This window comes from Hippopotamus amphibius, chromosome 11, assembly GCF_030028045.1.
Source record: "Hippopotamus amphibius kiboko isolate mHipAmp2 chromosome 11, mHipAmp2.hap2, whole genome shotgun sequence".
NCBI lineage: Eukaryota > Metazoa > Chordata > Mammalia > Artiodactyla > Hippopotamidae > Hippopotamus > Hippopotamus amphibius.
Window position 1 is genome coordinate 70,727,639 of NC_080196.1, and position 19,700 is coordinate 70,747,338.

Here is a 19,700-nt window from a genome sequence, read left to right on the forward strand (position 1 = left end):
AAAAATAAACTCCAAATGGATTAAAGACCTACATATAAGGCCAGACACTATCAAACTCCTAGAGGAAAACATAGGCAGAACACTCTTTGACATACATCAAAGCAACATCCTTTTTGACCCACCTCCTAGAATCATGGAAATAAAATCAAGAATAAACGAATGGGACCTCATGAAACTTAAAAGCTTTTGCACAGCAAAAGAAACCATAAACAAGACTAAAAGGCAACCCTCAGAATGGGAAAAAATAATTGCCTATGAAACAATGGACAAAGGATTAACCTCCAAAATATACAAGCAGCTCATGCAGCTTCATACCAAAAAAGCAAATAACCCAATCCACAAATGGGCAGAAGACCTAAATAGACATTTCTCCAAAGAAGACATACAGATGGCCAACAAACACATGAAAAGATGCTCAACATCACTCATCATCAGAGAAATGCAGGTGAAAGCCACAATGAGGTATCACCTCACACCAATCAGAATGGCCATCATCACAAAGTCTGGAAACCACAAATGTTGGAGAGGGTGTGGAGAAAAGGGAACTCTCCTGCACTGTTGGTGGGACTGTAAATTGGTACAGCCACTATGGAAAACAATTTGGAGGTTCCTTAAAAAACTACAAATAGAACTACCATATGATCCAGTCATCCCACTCCTGGGCATATACCCAAAGAAAACCATAATCCCAAAAGAAACTTGTACCATAATGTTTATTGCAGCACTCTTTACAATAGCCAGGACATGGAAGCAACCTAAATGCCCATCAACAAATGAATGGATACAGAAGATGTGGCATATATATACAATGGAATATTACTCAGCTCTAAAAAGGGATGAGATGGAGCTATATGTAATGAGGTGGATAGAACTACAATCTGTCATACAGAGTGAAGTAAGTCAGAAAGAGAAAGACAAATATTGTATGCTAACTCACATATACGGAATCTAAAAATGGTACTGATGAACTCAGTGACAAGAACAGGGAAGCAGATACAGGGAATGGACTGGAGAACTCGAGGTATGGGAGGGGGCGGGGGGTGAAGGGGAAACTGAGAAGAAGCGGGAGAGTAGTACAGACATATATATACTACCAACTGTAAAATAGTGAGTGGGAAGTTGTTGTATAACAAAGGGAGTCCAACTCGAGGATGGAAGATGCCTTAGAGGACTGGGGCAGGGAGGGTGGGGGGGAATCGAGGGGGGGGCGTCAAGGAAGGGAGGGAATATGGGGATATGTGTATAAAAACAGTTGATTGAACCTGGTGTACCCCCCAAAAAAATAAAATAAAATAATAATAAAAAAAAAAAAAAAAAAAAAAAAAAAAATAAATGCTAGAGGGAAAGAAAAGGGAGGGGAAAAGGAGTTGCTGGCTAATTTTACTACAGCTCATAATAGAGAACCAATAGAGAGTCCCCATGCCCCAAAAAAGAGAGAACCAAGGCTATCATACAGTATAATGTTCATCTTTAGAACAAAACAAAAACCTTTTTAAGTACCTGAAGATATACGATACCATTTCCAAGACTGTATCTCAAAGATATATTGCCAGTATTGTAAAAAAAAAAAAAAAAAATCCACACAAGGCTATTTGTTGTAGCACTATTGGTAATAGTAAAGTCTGCAAACAACCTAAATTATCGTCAATAGGGAACTAGTAGTTGAATAACAGTGGTGCAGTTACACAATGAAATACTAAGCAGCTGTAACAAGGAATAAAATGTTAGTTTTTATACTTCTATGGGGTGATCACAGGTTATATTACAGAGTAAATATGTATATTCAAATTTTAGCATCTCTAGGAAAGTGTACTTGTTTGGTGACAAGATGAAATTGTTGATATCAGGCTTTACTGGTGTTCTTAGACAAGGTCCAAGTTTCTCTACCTTATATATTGTGGTATCTAATAAAATGCTTGATTCCCTTAACTAGTCAGCAGGTTAGATGCTTAGAAAAACATGTGAACATTTCTAAACTGCTAGGTCATCAGGCTGCTATTCTTGGTGTCACATCAGCACATTTTGTCTCTGGTCTTTTTGCTTCCCATTTCCTAGTTTTATTTCTACCTTTCGTGCAATCTCATCAGTCAGTACACTGATTCAGTAGCATTCACTGTGCATTGCATCAATCCACTCGAACTTACTGAATGTCAGGTGTAGCAGAGGAAGCTAGATGTCTTCCAATATCATTCGCTTCTTACTTGATTAAAGAATTTATAGCTGGACTATGAAAACCCAGCTAAAAATTCCGTTTCTTACCCTCTTTTGAAGCTAACTGTGGCCATGTGACTAAGTGCTGCCCCCTGGGATGTGAATGAGTTTTTCGGTGCTGTTTCTGGGTTGTGCACTTCAAAGGAAGAAGCATGCCTGACCCCTGCAGTGACCCCGTCCCACGGGCCATGACGTGGATGTATTGTCAGGAGCTGGGACATCCCTCTCGAACTGTGAAATGCAAGTCCTGGGCTGAGGGTGACAGAGCAACAAGACAGAAGGGGTGTGGGTCTCTGTTGTTTGTGGTGCCTCCTGCTGGCCCGAGATGACTGATCCAGACGGTCATGCAAAGAGAAAGCAACGTCATCTTCTCTAAACCACCATTATTTTGATCTCTCTCTTATAGCAATCAAACTTTCACCCTAACGAATACATCAGGAAATAACTTAGATTCTGAGAAGAATAAAGTCAATTTATTTGTTCTCAATTAGCATTCTTCACAATGGCTTAGATTTTTGGAAGAAAAGACTAAAAGTTTAAATGCTCAAAAAGTTTAAATAGTTTTATAGCTTGAAAATCTGTGCAGATAGAAACTGCTTATATCTATAATTCTAGCATGTTTTTGCCCTGGTGCCCTTAATCTTTCATGGTTTGCTCTCAAAACTCTAAAGCAAGTTGAGCTCAGAACAATGTATCAGACAGTATTGGTTGAAGCAATTTACAGACACCAGTTTTAGTATCAATTTTATAGTGATATTGCCAATTGTCAGAAGAGCAAAATGAAATTCAGTGTAAACCTTGCCCTAAAAATAATTGTCTAAAATGTTGAAGTTCAAGGAATATGTGGGTAACCTGAGGCCTTAACCGTACTTAAAAATTGGAAACGGCAGTTGTAATATGAGGGGAGAAAAGTTTGTGTAATTTTCAGGCTGTGAGAAAGCAATTATTTCCTTTGGTCAGAAAAATTGCACTAGGTAATTTTTCATCCCTGTTTTTCAAGCTAATAGCTTCCAGATTGTTTCAACAAGCCACCTAACTTTCAAGATAGCGGGCATCAAATTATTTTAATATTTTAATGCTTAGTGAAGAGTCAAATGCTTGGCAACTGTGGAACTCTGAGGAATGGTTATCTGAAGTATTTTAAGAATAGGAGTGAGTTATGAACAATTCAACTGTGAGACAGCATTTCTCAAAGCCAATTTCAAGGATCAGTCTCTAGGGAGTCAGACTCTAGGGCTCGGTCCTAAGAAGCTAAATATTTCAGGAGCTCCCCAGGAGATATGGTCACATACAGAAGTTGAAGCCGGATGATTAGCTGTGTAAATGTACAATGGCAAAAGTACGATACCAAGAGTTATCATGTATCAGATATCTATTATGTGTCAGCTTTGCTCACATGACTTCATTTAGTCCTCCTAACACCTCTAAAAGATGACAATTCACTATTTTACAAAGCTGGAAATTGAGAGGTAGAAACCTTGAGTAAATAGCAGAGTCAAGCTTTGGACCCACTTTTATTCTCATTATGATATACATGGGCATTTAATGTTGCTTATGTTTATCTTGAATAGTAATGCAACTGATATAGCGATCAGATATTTATAAAAGCTACTTCATTGCTGAGTGCTCAAAAATCTCTCATGCCTGGATCTGTAGGTCCTTTCAAGATATGTCGATATAAAGAAATAGAAGACATGAGGCCTTTCCTCAGTGACCTTACAATTTAGATGGAGAATGAAAACATGTAGAGAATGAAAGTGAAATAACAACACAGGATGACCCTGAAGATGACTGTCCACCGTGCTGGACTCGAGGCCATGGCCAGGATGTACCTAACATGAAGAGGAAGTGGAAGGACCTTCCAGGCAGTTAATATTTAAGACAATCACTTGCATCTGGCACTCCTTCTCTAAGTCGCTTATGTTTAAATCATGAACTCATTTGTCATCCTAATCTTTGAGACCCCGAATTATAATTGTCATATACAATGGTACATATAAATCTGTGCATAAGACATTACACTGCCCTATTTGGTTGACATTTTGGCAGCTCTCAAAGGTAAGTGAGTGATCACCTATTCTGACTCCATGTTTCATAGATGAAGAAACAGAGATTTAAGCTATAAAGCGATTGTCCAAGGTCAGTCAGTTTATCCATCATAGTTCAATGAAACAAAGCTAACTATTAGCAGGGTTAGAATCAGTTTCCAACCTCTGCTCATTGCTGTTTAGTAAGAAAAACCACACTATGTGTTTTCAAATAAAACACGTTCCTAGAAATGTGTTAAATTTTTATATCACTTCAGACTATATAATGCTTTGCTGCTTCCAGTTTGGAGCACGGGGTTTATAGACATGACCAAGGAGGGAGCAGAGATGTCGCATCACTGTGCACACAACGCAATTCCAGAGCATCTTTATCCTGAAGATCCAATATGCTTTGCAAACATGGTTTAATTAAGCTTCACAGCAGGGGAATCTAAGGTGGATGAAGGCAAAAAGGACTGTAAAAGAGAAGCATGTGATGCTTGGAGGATGAAATAGATGTGAGGGTGACCTTTCTATGATCACTGTCACTTTATTGATCTCAAAGGTGGGTAAGTCCCCTTCCAGAAGCTGTACATTGCATTAAAGAAGGTGACCTTTTTCTCAATTGAGACAATATTTTTAAGTTAAAGATATGTCCGTCTTTGCCTTTAATCATTTTTTCATCCTGTTAACTCAAAAAACATCTACTGAGCAAGTCCATATATAGGCACTTTGGTACACACTGTGCATTAAATGAATAAATAATAAAGATAAGTCATAGCCCTTAATAAGAAGGAGACTACAGTCTAGTGGAGAAGCTAAGAAATGTATAAAAATCATTGTTACTAAAAGCATAATGTAATAAATACAATGTTAACTCTATGAAAGAACATTCAAAGTTTTGTAACAAATGGAACGAGTTTAATCAGAGAGCTAATTTTTGGCCAGCTGTTAATTAAATTCATAAGGTTGAAATTTAGGGATCTGAATATTACCCGTTTTGCCTGCCATTTTTACAAATGAGCTGGGTAAAGATGTCAATGACATGACAATCAGAACTGTGAATAGTGTGAGGCTAGTAGGGAATAGAAGAGAAGGTGGATGATAAATTTGAGATTAAAGGTTATATTAATAATGTGAACGGACAGGCTGCATTTAATAAGAACACACGTAAGGGAAATACATTTAAAGTTCTGTATTCGAATGCAAAAAAGTCAATGCTGTACGTTTGTAAAGCTATACTCACAAAGCTCATTTAGAAAAAACGATAAAAACAATTAGGACTTACTGAATTTGTACTATGTGCCAGACACAACTAGATGCTTTATATATTGTTCCACTTAATCCTCCCAAGAATCCTGTGCACTGGGCATTATTTTTTTTAATTAAAATTAATTTTGAATAGGTAGAAACATGATATTACTTCTCTAAAAGAAAGTGTTTTTTGTTTGTTTTGTTTTGTTTTGTTTTTCCAACTCTTTATTGGAGTATGAATGCTTTACACTGTTGTGGGCACTATTATTACCCTCATTTTATAGGTGGGGAAACCAAGTGTTGCAGAAGTTAAGTAATTTACCCAACTTGATTGATGAGGTTATAAGTTGAAGCTTGATCTGTTTTGGGACAGATCAAGCCCCGACTATAATTTTTCAGTTATGTTATGTAGGAGTGTCCTCTAGGCACTTAATTACAAAATAATAATAATAATATAATAATAATATTATTATTATAATTATTACAAATGGATTCTGAGCTTCTTATCAGATCTTTTGGAGTAAAATACAAATTACTTACACAAGAGTAACTCTATGTAGTCATTTTTTAAAGTAAAAAAGTTATAAAGATTTTACTACAAATAATTTTAGTGTGTTTTGTGAGTTATGTTCAGATGTATTTGGTAAGCAGAAAATCTCATCATTAACAATGTTAATGAAAACCACCTTTGCTGGAGTATGTGATGATTTCTGAGTAAGCACTATTACTATTTCTGCTAAATGACCTTGACATTTTAATTGGCTTGCTTTGCATTTTTAGCACTTTTACCTTGCTTTGCATTTGTTCTTCTCTCCATGGGAGGATAAACCTTCTCACTTAAGTCAACTAACATCAAAGTATATTTTTACCATTCCCATTAACAAATGAGGTCTCTGCTTGGAGTTGCTATAATAGAACTAAATATGTTTTAAAGTAGAATTTAAAATAATCTCTCTGTGATCACATAGTTTTATTCTTTACCTTAGGGAGTACAGTTGACTCCTGAATTACATGGGTTTGAATGGTGTGGGTCCACTCACACCCAGTTTTTTTTCAACAGCAAATACTGCAGTACTCAAAATACCCAGTTAGTTGAATCCCCGGATGTGGAACAGCAGGTATGGAGGGTGGATTACAAATCATATGTGGATTTTGGACTGTGCCGAAGGTCCACGCCCCTAACCTCCCAGGGGTGGCACCCCTAACACCCACTCCCATGCATTGTTCACGGGTCAACTGTACCAAACATTTAAAATGTTGAACCTAAGTTTCTGTTCCTCCATAATAAGACTTGCATTGCATTTCCACTGTTGAGCACATTTATGCAAATAATTGTTTAAACATGACCTTGGAAGACAAGGTCAGAAAAATTGGTATATTTTATGTCACAGCAGAACATGGACTTAAAAATATTTAGTATTATAAAACAGAAACTACCAACGTTAAATGCCCAACTAAAATAAAGTACAAAGATTTGGTCTTATATGTAAAAGTGATATCAAATGTCCTTGTTATAAAGCCACATAAAACTTAACTCTGTATTAATAGACCCCAAACTGAGCTTTCTAAATTTTGCTCTCAAATGTTCCAGACCCACTATGGCCCTGGAGCTCCCCACAGCTGACTCTCTTAGGAAAGACAGGGATGCTTATGGGTATTGGGATAAATTACTGTCTTTCATTTTCCCCTTCTCATTCCAAGCAGAGGAGGTTTGGGCCAAGGTTGAAAGCTTTAGCTGTTTAAAAATTATCTCCCGCATGGCTTTGTTTCTCTAAACGTGTTATATCAGAAGCACAGAAGTCCCAAGAGAAAGAAGACACAATTCCCCGTGCTGAATGGAGACTAGAGATCCAGGGTCCTTAAGTAGTGATGACCCATTTCAGTCTATTGCGGCACCGCAGGGACATGGCGAGACTCAGAGATGCTGGAAGAATGGTGTGCCTGTAAGGCAGGACTCCATTTATTCATTCTGAATTCATTCAACAATATCTACTGAAACTTTCTGTGGGCCAAACACTGGTATAGACACTTGGGATACATCACCAGACAAATGAACAATCAATCACTGCGCTTCAGGAACTTACATATTACCTGGAAAAGATAGATAATAAACAACGTTCATCATAAATAAATATGTTATAAAGGATGCTCAAGTGCAATAATTGCAATTAAAAAAAAAGCAAGGTCAGAGAGTTCAGTGAGTGGAGGGTGCTGATGATTTTAAATGAAACCATCGCAAGAGGCCTCACTGAGCCCTCATGTCTTTGAAAAGCAGAGATTTTAGTAAAGACTTGAGGGAGGCAAGGGCTTAGCTCTGGACCTATTTGGAGAATGAGTGATCCAGGTAGAGGGACAGCTTGTACAAAGGCCCCAAGGTAGGAAGGGTCCTGATACTTCTGAGGAAGAGAAGGAGGCCAGTGTACGTGTATGTATGGGCTGGGGGGCGGGCCGGAGTGAGTGTGTGTTTATGGGAGAGAGCGAGGGAGATGCTGGCTGTTAGCCATTGTAAGGATGCTGCCTTTTGTTCTGAATGAAAAGGAGAGTTACTGAAGGGTTTTGACCTGAGCAGTGACACAATCTTTGTTTTCAAAGGATCACACTAGTTTCTATGTTGAGAATAGACTGTCTGGGGGCAGGTTGGCGAGGCGGGGGGAGGGAATGCACAGGTGAAAACCATGAGACTGACAAACCAGGGAAGACATGCTGACAGCTTGAACCATGCGTGTAGCAGCAAAAGCAGAGAGAAAAAATGGTCAGCTTGTGGCTGCACATTGAAGATAGAATCCACAGGATTGCCTAATGGCTTGGATATGAGATGAGAGAGAAAGACCACAACCAAAAATAACAAATCAAAGACCTAAGTTGCAGGGGTCTCAGTATCAGGTTAAACAAAAACAAAATCCTAGTTTTGTACGCAAGTAGCAGTGCCTGAAAGAAACACATGATTTAGAAAATGAGGATATCACTGGTCACCATAATAGCTCAAAAATGAAAAGTGTCTCCTCAGTTTTCTGGGTACCATTGAAATCTCTCAAGATTTTTACATGATCTGAGAGAGGGGAGAAGAGACCAATAATTTAAGTTGCATTTCCCTATTATCTGTCAGATGCAACTGTTCAAATAACATATGCTTACATGTATCATAAGGATGCCGCTTGTTACATTTCACAGAAATTGGACAAACCCATGAAACAGGCAGCTCTTGGAAAGCATCTTGTACATCTTCCTCACTTCCAGCCAGTGCGCTGGTCCAGTGCAACCACTAACCTGCCTTCTCAGATCCCAGCTTGACTTTTCGTGTGTTTCTCTGTGGCTATAACTCCTTTTGCTCAACCTGTTGCTTGTGAATCCATCCACAGTGTCACTTGTGGTTGTGATTTGTTCATTCTCTGCTGGGTTCAAGGTTGGCAAACTTTTTTCTATAAAAGACCAGAGAGTAAATATTTGAGGCTTTGCAGGCCTCATATTGTCTTTGTTTTACATCCTTCCTTGTCATGTCGTTGTTATTTGCTTCTTTTTGTTGTTGTTGTTTTTACAATCCCTTTAAAAATATAAAATCCATTCTTAGCTCAAGGGCCAGTAATAACACAGGCATTGAGCCAGGCTTGGTCAGTAGGTTGTAGTTTCCCAGTAGGCCGTAGTTGGCTGACTCTGCTGTGTAGAATATACTACTACATGTATATCCATCCTACTCTTGAAGAGTATTTGGATAGTTTCCAGTCTGAAGCTGTTGGAGCCTTCTAGTGTATGTCTTCTGATGCACACGTATACACATTTTTATTGAGTATATACCTTGGTGTGGAATTGCTGTGTCATAGATTATAACTCTGTGTGTGTGTATGTGTGTGTGAGTGTGGTGTGTGTGTGTGTGTGTGTGTGTGGTTCACCATAAGGAGACATTGACAACCAATATTTCATAGAGGCTACACCAGTTTACACTGCCAATACTTGGTGTTTTTCATGTTTAAAAATTTTTCACCATTCTGGTAGATGTGCAGTAGAATCTCACTGTACTTTAATATATAGTTTTCTTAATGATTGATCAAACTGAGCACCTACTCAGTTTCACAGGCTATTCTGATACATATAAATTGAATTAAAGGGAGTAAAAAGTATCACAATTATTAAATACAAGTTTGTGAGCAAAGATCATTTGATCATATGATTCTGGTGGCGCCCATTTCAGGTAGAGTAAAATATCACAGCCTTATCTTGTATTGTAAAACTCTATACAACCTGGTCCCTGCTACCTCTCTGATCTAATTTCACATTAATCTCTTCTTAAACCCATAGCTTCAGCTATTGTTGCCTTTTAAAAGCTCTTTGGGGACTTCCTAGGTGGTGCAGTGTTTAAGAATCTGCCTGCCAATGCAGGGGACACAGGTTCGATCCCTGCTCCAGGAAGATCTCACTTGCCACAGAGCAACTAAGCCTGTGAGCCACAACTACTGAAGCCCACAGGTCTAGAGCCCGTGCTCTGCAACAAGAGAGGCCACTACAATGAGAAGCCCATGCACCACAATGAAGAGTAGCCCCCGTTTGCCGCAACTAGAGAAAGCCTGTGTGCAGTAACAAAGATCCAACACAGCCAATTAAATTAATTAATTAATTTTAAAAAAAGCTCTTTGTGCATGCCAGGCTTCTTCTTGCCATAGCTGTGTCTTATGAAATGGGGAATAATCTTGCCCTGATCTTCCTAGATTGGCTCCTCCTCTTCAACCAGGTGCCAGGCTCAAAGTGACCTGCTGTGAGCATCCTTCTCTGCTTGTCCTATCTGACCAATCTGGCAGTCACTCTTTTTCTCATCACTGTACTAGAATTCTCCCCACAGCACTCATCACCTCTGACAATTTTAGGGACTGTGTCTATCTTAATCACTTTTATATTTGCAGCCCCTAGAGCAGTACCTACACATAGTATGTTCTCAATAAATGTTTTTTTAATAAGATATGTGTACAAGATGTGTCAGTTATGATGTCTGGCTCTCCCCATCATTTACTAGGGATATGTCTTCATTAATTGTCCCAGTACACAGCCACCTTGTTACAAAAGTGGATTGCACTGAAAAGATAACATTAGCTAATAAGAGCTCCTCTAACATCTAAACCAGGAAACAAAGAAATAATTGTCAAGCCTGCCTCTGAGAGATCGTGAAATAGGACTGTGGCTGGAGAAACCATCACAGGACAGTATAAACTGAGGTGAGAGGGTGGGGAGTGAGGAGGGAAGAAAGCAGACATCAGCAGGGGAAGGCAGCTGAGAGTGAGAGCTAGAAGCATCCCCGTTGGGGTAGCCAGGAAGCAACAGCAGAGCTAGCCCTCAGCAAAGTCAGGCCCATGCCACTGTGACTCCTGACCTTCAATATCCATGGGATTCTGCTTCGATTCAACATGAATAACCCTTTTCTGTGCAGTAGCTTGAACAAATCGGTATTCCTTACATGCAGATGAAGCCTGACCATAATTACTTAATCATCAGTTGATTAATATTTATTTATTGAACATTAGATCGACTCACTAAAAGCATTAATTGAACAATGCCAACTTCAAGCTAACCAGTCTAGGAAACTTTAAGACATAACTTTAACAACAAAGTCCTATTTTTGTTTTCTGCAAGCCCTTCGCCTCCTGGCAGTCCGTGGGCAGCTTGCATGTTTCTGTGATCATCTGAGGCCTGCTGCAGTGAAGGCAGCAGCCTCCACCTAATCAGGGGCAGGCGTAAGTGGGAGGACTTGGCGCCATTCGGCTATCATCAGACCAGCTTTCTTTTTAGTGATTCATTAATAGGACACTGGGCTCTCAGAACCAACAAACTCCACCTAAATTCCTCCAGAAGCAGGGGCAGAGTGGTGAACTGGGATGAAGACTTGGTAACTAGCACAAGGGAAAGGCAATAGAAAAGCATATTGCTTGATTTCCCGTCATCCCCAAATTGCAAACTGCAAAGCAGACGGAAACAGCCCGTCTGCCTGCGCTCTTGAACAATAACCTTCATTACTCTGCTCCCAGAGGAAAGCTGGCTGACAATTAGACCCTGGCAGTGCTGTTGGACTTTCTCACACAATTGTTTTAACCCCAGTTTTTCCTTTCTGTTTCAAGAACGGAGATACTATATTATGAAATTCAGACATCCTATTGTTCTCTGGCCATTGTCTCCTATTGTCTTTAGTGTATGAAGCATAGAAATTTTTTTTAACTCAATGGTACTAACTGTTACAGGCAAATACACAGTATTTGTAGCCATTGTCACTTCAATATGGAAAAATTAGTTATAGTAATAGCAAATGAATTTCTGATTATTTACTGAAAGTAATATTTAAGAAGCATTGAATAAGCCCTCGAGTGAAGGCATACTGTAGGTCCTTAAAGAATGATGGTAATTTCTACACAGACCCTGTGCTTAAGGGATTGCAAAATTGGAGAAATAAGAGATCAGTGTCTGCGCTGAAATTCTCCTGAAGTCAAGAAGGTTCTTCTCAAGCTGTAATAGAAATACAGATAGCATGGGCATCTTGTTAAAATACAAATGCTGATTCACTGCTTCTTAAGTGAGGCCCAGGATTCTGCGGTTCTCACAAACTCCAGGGGATGCAATGCTGCAGTCTGAACAGTGGTCTGAACAGGATCACGCTCTGAACAGCGACGGTCTAGGGAAGTGCTAGCCAGCGGCAACGTAATATGAGCCACAGAAGTAATTTTCTAGTAGCCATGTTAAAAAAAGTAAAAAGAAACAGATGGTGTTAATTTTAATATTATATTGCATTTAACCCCATGAATCCAAAACATCATTTCAACATGTATAAAGCATATAAGATGTTAATGAGATATTTTGCATTATATTTTACATAATTTTTTATTGAGTGAAAGGTTCTTTAAATTCTGCAGTGCTTTACCATTTTCAAAAATTTCACACCCATGATTCTCTATAATTCCATAACAACCCTTTTTCTCCCCACCCCTATCTTGCCCCCCTCACTGGTATCCACTAGTTTGCTCTTTACATCTCTGAGTGTGATTCTTTTTCTTATGTTCACTAGTTTGTTGTATTTTTTAGATTCCACATAAGTGATATTGTACAGTAATTGTCTTTCTCTGTCTGACTTATTCCCTTAGCATGATGCTCTCCAAGTCTATTGCTGCGAATGGCAAAATTTTATTCTTTGTTAAGGCCGAATAATATTCTATTGTGTGCATATATATTTTATATTATGTCTTCCTAGTCCATTCATCTGTTGATGGACACTTAGGCTGCTTCCATAGCTTGGCATTTGTAAATAATGCTGCTCTAAATATTGAAGTGCCAATATCTTTTCAAATTCATTTTTTGTTTCTTTCAGATATACACGCAAGAGTGGAATTGCTGGGTCATATGGTAGTTCTATTTTTAGTTTTTTGAGAAACTTCCATACTGTTTTCTGCAGTAGCTGCACCAATTTACATTCCCACCAACAGTGTACAAGGGTTTCCTTCTCTCCACATCCTCACCAACACTTGCTATTTATTTTCTTTTTGATGATAGCCATTCTGACAGGTGTGAGGTGGTATCTCATTGTGGTTTTGGTTTGTATTTCCCTGATCACTAACGAGGCTGATCATATTTTCATGTGCTGGTTGGCAACCTGCATTTCCTCTCTGGAAAAATGTTTATTTGGTTCTTCTGCCCATTTTTAAATCGGATTATTTGGTTTTTTGATGTTGAGTTGTATGAGCTGTTTATATATGTTGGATATTATTAACCCCTTATCAGTCATATCATTTACGAATATTCTCTCCCATTTAGTAGGTTGTCTTTTTGTCTGTTGTTGGTTTCCTTTGCTGTGCTAAAGCTTTTGTACTTTGCTAACCTTTGAAGTTTAATTAGGTCCCATTTATTTATTATTTGTTTATTTGCTTTTGTTTCCTTTGCTTTAGGAGACAGATCCAAAATATATTGCTCTGATTTATGTTAGTGTTCTGCCTGTGTTTTCCTCTAGGAATTTTACAGTATCCGGTCTTACATGTAGGTCTTTAATCCATTTTGAATTTATTTTTGTATATATTGTTAGAGAATGTTCTAATTTCATTCTTTTACAAGTAGCTGTCCAGTTTTCCCAGCACCACTTATTGAAGAATTGAACAGACTGTCTTTTCTCCATTGTATATTCTTGCCTCCTTTGTCATAGATTAATTGACCATAAGAGTGTGGGTTTATTTCTGGGCTCTCTATTCTGTTCCATTGATCTATGTGTTTGTTTTGTGCCAGTATCATACTGTTCTGATTACTGCATGTTTGTAATTATATTTTTAATACTATGCCTTTGAAATCCAGTGTGTAGCTTACACTTACAGCTCATCTCAATTTGCACTAGCCATGTTTCAAACACTCAATATCAACATGTGCCTACTGGCTACTATACTGGATGATGCAACAGCTCCAGGGGCAAGCATGAACCTATTATCAGCGAAGACAGTATCTATTTATCCTAGTGAGGTCTCAAACTACCACAACATGCATTTGGCCAAGAGTATCTTTTCTACCATTTTGCTAGATGCCTACTTAGTCCTAATTCTTTTAGATTGAATTACATAACAATGTTAGATTACATTGTAGTCACAAATGATGGTTTTGAATCCAGTCTCTGAACTATGTGACTTTGAGCAAGTGATTTAGTTCGTCTATTTAGATTCCATAAAATTAGAAAGATGATATCTCATAATATCATGTACTTGCCCATATATTATTTGCTCATTGACTTTGATTTGAATCTGAATGTTCAGATTTAATGATGAAAAGTTATTTGGTGGGTGTGGGAGGTGAGTTTAATCATTTGTACTCTTTCATGCCCATACTTGGGGGAGTTAAATTTTCAGACTGCTAAATCTGGAAGAACAAGGACAAGGGCCAGATCAGATATGCTCTATAGGGAGCAGTAGGAATGTGGGGAAGGGAGAAGGAGTTCAAAAACTAAGTCAACTGATGGGCTTCCTAGGTGGCACAATGGTTAAGAATCCACCTGCCAATGCAGGGGATACGGGTTTGATCCCTGCTGCAGGAAGATCCCACATGCCACAGAGCAACTAAGCCCGTGCGCCACAACAATTGAGCCTGCGCTTTAGAGCCCATGAGCCACAACTCTTGAGCCCATGTGCCGCAACTACCGAAGCCTGCGTGCCTAGAGCCCGTGCTCCGCAACAAGAGAAGCCACGGCAATGAGGAGCCTGTGCACCACAATGAAGAGTAGCCCCCCCTCGCTGCAACTAGAGGAAGCCCGTGTGCAGCAACGAAGACCCATCACAGCCAATAAATAAATAAATAAATTTATTAAAAAACAAAAAAACTAAGCCAACTGAGAGAAGTAAAATAAAGTGAGATTCTACAGTAGGATTCATTGGAAAATGGACTGGGTTGCAAAAGACTGAGGGTGTATTTTTCAGGGGGGTGAGAGGAAATAGAGTAGACTATACAGCATAACTTAGAATGAAATTAAGGTGCCATGTTATTTAATTTTGAAATCAAAGAAATGGCATAATATTATGGCATATCATAGTTGTTTCAGCTGAGAGCAGTGCATCTAAATCCACAGTGGGGAGTGACTATGAATTGTCTATGAATCAAAGGAGAGGACATTGTCCAATGATATGCACACCCACAGAGATTTTAATTACCCCTTCACAACCCAATCAGATTACAGAATGTAGTCACTCACTCTTCAGAATTGTCAGGCGATGTATCTGTAGTGTTGAAGGCCACTCTGCTAATATATTTTTGAAGAGGTTTTATTTATTGTAACCAATGGTTTATTTAGTCCTTGGGGGTAAAATATATAAACTGCATTTCTATTTTCAGTAAAATATATAACAGTACTAAAACTGCATTTCGATTTTCCATTTATTCATTCATTCTTATTTGCTTAACATATGATTGAATGTATACTACATAAAGAGTAAATAGCTTAGTCTCTACCACTTTAAAAAATTTCTTTTCCCAAACCTTTGAAGTTAGATATCATTTAAAGATCGTATACTGTTCTTTCCCTAATTCCCAGCTCCAGGTTTTTTTAGAGCACATAATTTCTTCATGTAGCGAGGTTTCTCCTTGCAACATTTGAAAGTTCAAATACTGTGTAATGAAGCCTCATTAATTCCAACCTCACAAATTCAAAATGTGTGTGAATTCAGAGATGGTCTTACTACCATTTACTCTTATGGTATGTATTAAGTACACACAAATTTAATCTATAGCTTCAATCATACAATTCCAATCTGTTTAAGCATTTTGGTCATACCAAATTTTATATAATGTACTCATTCACAAATAATCCTCTTCTCTATATTAAATCCAGTCTGGAAGGACTTCTATTTTCTGGTATTCATTACGCATTAATTGCACGTGTATATAACTGTGGGTCAGGAAATGAAATTCAATTTAAGACCAGCTATAAAAGTGATGTTCTATTCATTTGGACTGGTCCTTTTTCCAATTGTGTTATTAGAGAGGTTTAATCTCTTCTTAATTTTTTTTATTCCATGCAACATGGGTTAGAAAGAAATTTAAAAATTTTCTGAAATGTGTAATAAGTTGACAATTGAATTTCACACACAGTGACTGACTGTAAGGCTGGAGTCGGGGGCCTGAGGTTTCTTAACTTTTTCTTTTCTCATGGCTGCAATGAGAAATTTAGAAAACAAACACACGACAACAAAACAGAAAACTAAATAATAAAGTTTGTATCTTTAGGGCTTTCATATATATGTTAACCAAGAATGTTCCTTATCTGAAATCCCATTCCTTAAAACCTAAGCCTTTTAAGTAGACTGTAGTCAGTAATCAGCTTACGCATTTTTTTCTCTTGTTCATAGATTATCAAGGTGCTTCTTTCTCTTCCAATTTTCTTGGCTTGATGGAAAATACCTGAGTAGACATTTTCATGTGTTCTTTTATTCATGAGATCTGTTTTTGACCGTGGATGTTTTCATTCAGCATGATGGGTCAGTATTATAATTGCTTTTCTGTTTATGTGTCCAGTTCATGAGGTTTATAAAAACCACTTTTCATCAAAGGGTCTGTTGCTTGGCTACACTGGGAGATCTCCAGGGTTATGTAGCATTTGCAAGATTTTATTGCTTCCTTTGCTTCTGCTATAGCTTAATGGGTTACATTTTAGAAGTTCGCTCTTCTCCACCTAAGGTATACCCTATTAAATTATCTCATTTTAATTACCTTGTTCCTATTTTCATCACATTGCCATACTTTCCCTTCATGCCCAATTTGTTAGCTACTTTAATGGGAAAAAAAAAAAAAAAGCATGCCCTGGCTTTTCAGTACTGTTCTGAGCATTGAAATTGGATGGGTCATGGTAAACTTAGTAATGAAGACCAGCTGATGACAGGTTACTTGATTGTAACTTTGGGAGCCTGCTGAAACAAGGTGAAAAAAAAAGCCTTAACTATAATGTTTTAAAGAGGTAAAATGGTCTCATGATAAATTGAGAAAGTTCTTGACACGGGCAGAAGAGTGACAACCAGAAAGTCTTTCAAAAGCTAAGCTACTTCTATTTGTCCATGATATTTTCAATCCAGAGGAGACCGTCACAAACTTTATCACTATGCTAATATGTTACCTAACAGCTCTAATTTTGACATAGTTATTTCTGACAAATGGGCAAATACTTAAAGCTATTTTAATATGATAACTTTGCATTATTCCTCTCATATACACATACATAAATGTTTTGTCTATTGTTATTTCCCTCTGCTCTGTTAGTTTTTTGTTTGTTTTATTTCATGAATATCTTTGTCATTCTGAGGGGGAATTTTTTTCTTCTAGACCAAAATAGATAAAATTAAAATTAGTGTATATTTTCCCTATGTCATGATGTAACCATTATAAATACATATATAAGAAGTATTTCTGAAGAAACATGAAAAGCAAATGCTGCGATTCTGACAGACGTGGGTGGAATTTTGGTTCCGCCGCTTCTTACCTGTGTGATAAGGCTGACTTTTCCTTACTTCTATAAGCCTCACTGTTCTCATTTGTGAAATGCAGATAAGCCTTGCTAGATACGACCGCTCCTCCCTGCTTGAAAATCTAGGTTCCAAAACATTAAGTGCCTTGCAATTCTCCACACAAACCATATTCTTTTTCTCTCTATGTCTTTAAGCTGTACCGTCTGCCCAGAATGCTCTCCTTCCCTCTCCCCACCATTTCGTCAGGCTGGAGCCTAAATCTCTTAGGGCTCAGCTGTCTCTTCCTGCAGGAAAGCTTCACAGTGTGCAGGTGACCCCCCCTCCTCCCCATTCTGTTTCGCCCTCAAGGTTGAGAGTGCCTTCCGTGCATCCGCACACCTCCAGCACCGTCGCCATCACAGCACCTAACACAGTGCATTTAAAAATGTGTTTACCTGTCTGTACCCCTTAAAAGCCTGAAATCCACAGGGAGCTGAGACCACCTGTGCCTGATACATCACTTTATTCCCTTTGTTAGCACGGCGCCTGTCACAAAGAAGACTCTATATTTGTGAGGACCATTCCGCTCCTCTCTGGGCTCCCAACTCTTCCTGGATTCATGTGAGTGTCGTGTTCAAACCATTCAGTATGGTTGAGAGGTCCTCATGGGTGTTCCATGGTTTCTAGGGCACACCCCACATATTTTATTTCCTTTTAGTCTATCTTCTTATCTATACTGTGAGATCCTAGAAAGCCAGAGTTCCATCTTTTTCATCCTGAGATCCCCTGAGCCTTATATAAGACCTAGCATAGAATAGGCACTCAGCAAATGCCAATTGAAATGAATAATTATTTTGATGATAATTATTACCAGCTCTCCAGTTAAGAGAAGTTAAATCATGTTCTGATTTGTAAATATCCAGCAAGTTAATCGATAAAGATGCTAAACTGTCTATTTGTACATCTTATGTGGAAATCTCTACCTACCAGTTGCTTGAATTCAAAAAGAAGTTATATTCTTTTCTCCTGTGAAAACAAAGTATAGGTTTTTTGATTGAATGTTAAAAATATTTTTATCTCTCTCTAAGCTATCCCTGCTTAAACACTGTCTGGAAGCAGCATTTAAAGTTATGAAAGGAACTTCACATGCACTTTCAAAGATTAACTTCCAACCCAATGATCCATTGTGAGGTCTTATTGCTCAATATAATAGACTCTACCTTATTGGGTCATTTGTTAAAATCATGCCACTTAATTTGGTGCAATGCCATTAGTAGTTATGACTCAGCCTCAGCCAGGCCGTTGGTGTGTTCATCATTCCTTTTATTCACCCTTACTTAACTCCCTAGCTTATTCTGTACAACAGATAACTCAGACATTTTCCATTTGTTTCAAATTCATAATCACAGCCCAGACCATGCATGCTCAGCTGACTTTTCCTTCTACTTCAGTGATACAATCAATGGTAACTAATGTGGACTCCACCACTTATCCTCTCTGACTTCCCACATCATCACTCCTGCTCGCTCTCTTCTGTCTCCCTCCTGTTCTTGCTCCCCCATCCAGATACCACTCCAGCATTCTTTTTTTTTTAAGAACTTTTATTGAGATACAGTTAACAGACAATAAACAGCATGTATTTAGAGTATACAATTTGGTATCCCAATCTCCCAATTCATTCCCCCCCAACCCTCCCCGCTTTCCCCACTTGGTGGCCATATGTTTGTTCTCTACATCTGTGTCTCTATTTCTGCCTTGCATTTCCTCTTTCATAGTTGTTAGCATTTGCCTTATGTATTGAGGGGCTCCTATATTGGGTGCATATATATTTATAATTGTTATCTCCTCTTCTTGGATGGATCCCTTGATCTTTATGTAGTGTCCTTTCTTGTCTCTTGTAACATTTTTCATTGTAAAGTCTATTTTATATGATATGAGTATTGCTACTCCAGCTTTCTTTTGATTTCCATTTGCATGGAATACCTTTTTCCATCCCCCCACTTTCAGTCTGTATGTGTTCCTAGGTCTGAAGTTGGTCTCTTGGAGACAGCATATATATGGGTCTCATTTTTGTATCCATTCGGCAAGTCTGTGTCTTTTGGTTGGTGCATTTAGTCCATTTACATTCAAGGTCATTATCGATATGTATGTTCCTAGTACCATTTACTTAATTGCTTTGTTTCTGTTTTTGTAGGTCCTTTTCTTCTCTTATGTTTCCCACTTAGAGAAGTTCCTTTAGCAATTGCTGTAGGGCTGGTTTGGTGGTGCTGAATTCTCTTAG